Raw genomic sequence first — 5,929 nt, 5'->3', positions numbered from 1 at the left:
ACTCGGACTTGGAAGTTAAAGACTCGGGACTTGACATGACTTGAGACACGATGACTTGAATGACTTGAGTGTTAATCACATCATGTTTTCAGTTTGAATATAAAATATAGAAATTATTTTTAAAAATCAAGTTGATTACCCAGCTGGAGCGCAGGCTGAGAATAGCGTTGTCATGACTGGATCATGAAACTATCATCAGTCATGCCCTCTCGTACCTTACGCACACCACGCCCACTTAGATCAGATATCACATCAACATGTCAGCCGGAGGGGTACCGAGGGTCATCGCTTTCGGCTTCAAGAATTGTTCACAAGATGGCAAAAGACGAACAGCGCTTTGCAAGACATGCAACATTAACAGCCATTCTGCCCAGTAAGTGCTTGTCAATTTGTTAATGTTATCTGGTTAGTTGGTAGTTAGCTAATGTAATAATAGCTAAAGTAGCCATAAGGTTTTATCAGCGATTTCAGGCCCAAAAAAGGCCCAAATATAAATGATCACATTCATCTAATCTTTCCTAACGATGAGTGAGTGTGTGTGTGTGTGTGTGTGTGTGTGTGTGTGTGTGTGTGTGTGTGTGAGAGAGAGAGAGAGAGAGAGAGAGAGAGAGAGAGAGAGAGAGAGAGAGAGTGTGAGAGTGAGTGTGTGTGAGAGAGAGGAGAAATGTAACAAAGTTTAATGTTGTAAGTAAACTGTGTTTGAAAGAGAGAGAGGGAGGTGTTCAGAGAGGAGTCTGTTGGATGTTAAGCTGTTATTTGTTTTATGGACTCCTATGGAATTAATTTTGATCCAATAATAATGAACGTAACTTTTCAAGAAACTAATGAAAATATAAATTGAAACTGAATAAAATATCTTTGAAACTGAAAAAGAATAAATCGCAGGCAAATTTTTTTACTTCGTTTTTAATACACTGCATGTTTTGCTAACAATTTCTCATATTTCGTTCGCTGATCTGAACTTACAAATGCGCTTCCAGAGATTTCATTTACGCTTCTGTAGTTTTCGTTTACGCTCCCAGAGTTTTCGTTTGCTGTTCTGACACATTTCTCTCGTGGGGGCGGGGCTAGTAGCAGTGTGCTCTTATTGGCTACTGAGTTTTTGATTGACAGCTTCTTCACCTGGAAGTGAAGACGTCAGTGCTGTGTTTATGTGTGGATGTGAGCCTCTGTAAGCGCAGCTTTCTATTTCATTTTATATCTGTATTTTTTTGCTGCTACACTATATTTTTTAGATGATTTCTTATAGAAGGAATAGTACAGACGAATGATATCATTATCATTAGCCATCGTCGCTATAAGGTTACTGGATAGCCTACTCGTGGTAAGTCAGATTTATTTATTTTTAATCAATACTATAGCCTACTAATACTATTTATAATACAGTACTGGCTTTTTTCAGGTGAGAGCCCATAACATTATACAGCTGTGTTGTCTTGATTTAACTTAGCCCAATCATTACATGACTTGTTTATCTACATTCGGTTACAGTCTTCGATTATATCATATTTCCCCCCAGCCACCCCAAACAACATTGTGCTAGAGTACTGTACAGTATATGTACTGTAGCCTACAGTACAAAAAGTACTGTATCAGTCAATGATGCCATTGGACCAGAGCGCTGTCAATCACTGCCTGATTCAACTTTGGCAATGTAAAGCCTTTTTTTTACCATGCCAATAAAGCTATTTAAACCTGAATTTCTCAATTGCTGATTAATTTGCGATGCAGAGTTTTTGAAAGAGGAGAGAAACGACTTGACCACAGAACACGTCACAGTTCATAATAATAAACACTCAATTATTTTGAAGTATCTTGAAAATTATTTAATTATTTTGAAAAAATTTATTCTGATTACTTTTGTGTGATAAAGATGACTGATAGATAAAGCTATTATATGTAGCTAGTATGAGTAAATGCTTTTTCTGTGTCAATATTTGACTAATAATAATGCCAAAAATTGCACTTCAAATGAACATTTCTGAGATTTTTTTTTAATCTTTAAAAGTCTTTAATAATAAATATATGTCCAAATTAAAACCTTAATACATGCAAGTAATTATGACTGAAAACATCCAGCAACTGGGGAATACACAGCCATGGATATATGTTTATAGGGGTATACAGCCATCTACTGGTTACACAACAGTATTACATATGATAAATGCTTCATGACTCCCGAGGTAAATATTTAAGCTAGTACTGTAAAATCCCTTAAAACATTTATATAATTTGTTTGGAAAAAATATTGTACATCTGCAACTTGTTACTGTATGTGGGGGTTCAAAGTAGTTTGTATTGTTAGATTATAATTAATTTCCTCTCTCATTTTCCAGGAGTGGAGCAACTTTTCCATAAACAAAATTCTGATGCTGACACAGAGGATGGAGTGATAGTACCAGAGATGTCCCTATCAGACAATAATCTTACTTTGTTCAGACACATCACCTTTGAATGACTGGGATCTTGATCTTCAGACACCTTGCACTTTATTCTTATTAGTCTATGCTGATCTTGGATTAGCATACCAACAGCATATGAATGTTAAGGGCATAGTTCACCCAAAAATACAATTCTCACTTATTTTACTCACCCTCATGCTGTCCCAGATGCATTTTACTTTCTTTCTACAGATAAACACGAATTAAGATTATAAGGAAAGTAATCCATCTCGGTGAGTCCTAAAGACGCTTTAAAAACCACACACAGTGAGCGTGACGGTAATCCATGCGACCTCAGTGAATGAATCAATGCCTTCTGAAGTCAAACAATAGGCTAGATAAAAGAAATACTAATAATGTAAACTGTTTTAACTATTAAAAATCACTTCCGACCAACTGTCTTGCGTACATGGGTTACAATCCACTTGTATTATGGACTCACAGAGATGGATTATTTCCTTAAAAATCTTTGTCTATGTTTATGTGAAGAAGAAAGTCATATACATCTGGGATGGCATGAAGGAGTAAATGATGAGAGAATTCTAATTTTTTGGGTGGACTATCCTTGTACTGCTTGTATCCAGTCACTGCTATGTTACTTGAACTGCAACAGGAACTGCTCAAAGAATCATTGCAACATTTAAAATGTATATGAATTTTTAAAATGTATTCTGTATTTGTAATTTTTCATTTTGTATTGTAATGTATATGAGAATACTGTACATGTAGGCCTATATTATGCAGTTAATGTTTTGTGAATTCTGGTCTTTCCTGTCACAACATAATTGCATCCAAGACCTTCACTTCGATACTTGTGTATATGCTTTAGTGACAATAAAGAATGTAAATTTAATTGAATTCATATTTTCAATTACATTAATTTAACTGGTTGTATAAGTCACAATTGAAATGGTTGATGATTGTTAAAATATATTTACAATTTTAAATCTTAGAAGGTAGTATTAATTAAATGAAATAACTAAATACAATTATCAGTTAAAAAAAATGGCAACAAGAACATTCTTTGTGTGACATATGTAATGAAATGCCCTCTGAGGTTTGTATCATCTGACAGCAGGCCACGATTGTAATTTTCATATTGTTTAAATTCCTCTTATTTAAGTGATAATTAATTTTGATGGTGTAAATGTATATCATGCTAACAATGAGTAGTGTGATGGCCATGGTTGCCAACCTTGATTAGCATTACCTGAAGTGAAACTTTCTTGACGGCTGAATATATCACACACGTTTGCTAGTATTCTCTTTAAATTGTAACAGCTCAACCTAATCAGAGCCTAACATGCAAAAGAATCATCAGGAATAAACAAATATTCTCCGAAAACATTGGACACTATACAATATTTGAAGTATTATATACAGTACTTTAATGTAATATTACACCTGAATAGACTGAATAGATCTTTTGTGCTCCTAAAAGCTTCTGTCGACAAAGTAGTAGCAGCAGGTAAATACAGATAAAATTAAAAAACAAACCTAACTTAATATCATTAAAATGAAATAGAAAGCAGCGCTTACAGACGCTCAAATCCACACATAAACACACTGACGTCTTCACTTCCAGGTGAAGAAGCTGTCAATAAAAACCTCAGTAGCCAATAAGAACACACTGCTACTAGCCCCGCCCCCACGAGAGAAACGTGTCAGAACAGCAAACGAAAACTCTGGGAGCGTAAACGAAAACTTCAGAAGCGTAAATGAAATCTCTGGAAGCGCATTTGTAAGTTCAGATCAGCGAACGAAATATGAGAAATTGTTAGCAAAACATGCAGTGTATTAAAAACGAAGTCAAAAAAATTTGCCTGCGATTTATTCTTTTTCAGTTTCAAAGATATTTTATTCAGTTTCAATTTATATTTTAATTAGTTTCTTGAAAAGCTACGTTCATTATTATTGGAACAAAATTAATTCCATAGACTCAATGTTGACAATTTAAAACATTTCAAACACTGTTGGCAGAAGTGAAAAATAAATAATTTTATGAAGTTACAATTTTGTTTGATTCCATGATGTATTTTACTGAACATGAGTATTTACAATGCAAATCCAAATTATTGTAATTTACTGACAGTCAGGCTACTTATATCTTGTCTTTTCACTTCATTAAGATCAGATTCTGCAGGTAAAATTACAATAATAAGGTGACTTGACTTGGACTTGACTTGACCTACTACAGGACTTGACTTGACTTGACATAGCCTGTGACTTGACTTGACTTGACTTGCCCAAGAAAAAAATACTTGGGACTAACTTGAGACTTGAAGGTTAAGACTTGAGACTTACTTGAGACTTACACATGTGTGACTTGGTCCCATCTCTGTGAAAATCCTGTCATCATTTACTCACCCTCAAGTTGTTCCAATCCTGTAGGGTTTCTCTGTCCTGCTGAACACAACATAAGATATTTGGAAGAGTATCGGTAACCAAACAGTTGATTGACCCCACTGACATCCATCATATTTTTTACCCCCATACTATGGAGGTCAATGGGGTCCATCAACTGTTCGGTTACCGATACTCTTCAAAATATCTTATTTTGTGTTCAGCAGGAGAAAGAAACTCATACAGGGCCATGAACTATTTGTTTGGGTGAACTATTCCTTTAAAAGTACTAAACTGAAAGAAGGTCATGTGTGTTTTGGTGATTAAACCAAATGTTCCGTTACATATTACAATCATCTTGTGTTTTGAAACATTGATTATGTGGACTGAAAATGGGCACAACTGTAATGAAAGCATGGGATCAGGTTTTGAAAGAATGACTTTCGTTCCTGACGTGCAGACTCAAACCGAGCTTGACGACGTAGATGTGACGTGAGCAACCCGTCTGTCTTCTAGTGGCTGTGGCATGAGAAATCGGAATCATTCCCTTCCGAATCTTGCAGAGACGGAGAGCGTGAGTAGGAGGTATCCACGAGCTAGGAGCAGGAGAAACTTTTGCTAGGTATTCTGATTAATTATTTTGTCATTTTGCCTCCATGTCCCCCCGATTGCCCGCGAGCTTCTCCTCCTGTCCATACGGTAATCTCTCTACTGTGCGACAGAGAGTCGCGTGGTTATGACGCAATCTTTAGCCTACTTTTACAAAAACTGCTTCTACCGGGCCATAACATAAGCTACAAGGTAATGGAGCATTTTATACATTGTTGTGTTTCTTTAGAAATAAATAATGGACAAATGGAGTCTTTAAACGCCTCAGATGTGAAGTTATTCGCTGTCAAAGTGACGCCAAAATGAATGGGAGTCAATGGGATGCTATAACAGCAGCTGAAGTTCTGCTACAAGATGGTGGCACGCGGCCGGCTTCAACTTCTGGTCGACTTCCTTCCCGCTTGGTGTCCACACAAGACATTTTTAAGTGTTGCCTTGGGCCCAGTTTACACGTACATGGTTATTTTGAAAAACGGAGACATTTCCCTTCGTTTGCACCCTTCGTTTACACGCAAATGGAGAATTCGCCTCTGAAA

At 36.2% G+C, this 5,929-nt stretch overlaps 1 long non-coding RNA gene across 1 annotated transcript; it reads left to right on the top strand.

Moving 5' to 3' along the window:
- The first annotated feature begins 1,233 nt into the window (after positions 1–1,233).
- On the top strand, positions 1,234–3,294 carry LOC309505348. The gene is made up of 2 exons (XR_014208394.1): positions 1,234–1,324; positions 2,337–3,294. It is a non-coding gene; the product is annotated as an uncharacterized lncRNA (long non-coding RNA).
- Positions 3,295–5,929: the final 2,635 nt, after the last annotated feature.

This window comes from Leuciscus leuciscus, assembly GCF_965113295.1.
Source record: "Leuciscus leuciscus genome assembly, chromosome: 8".
Taxonomy (NCBI): Eukaryota; Metazoa; Chordata; class Actinopteri; order Cypriniformes; family Leuciscidae; genus Leuciscus; species Leuciscus leuciscus.
Note: the sequence above shows the minus strand (reverse complement) of the source record. Positions and strands in the feature narration are given on the sequence as shown.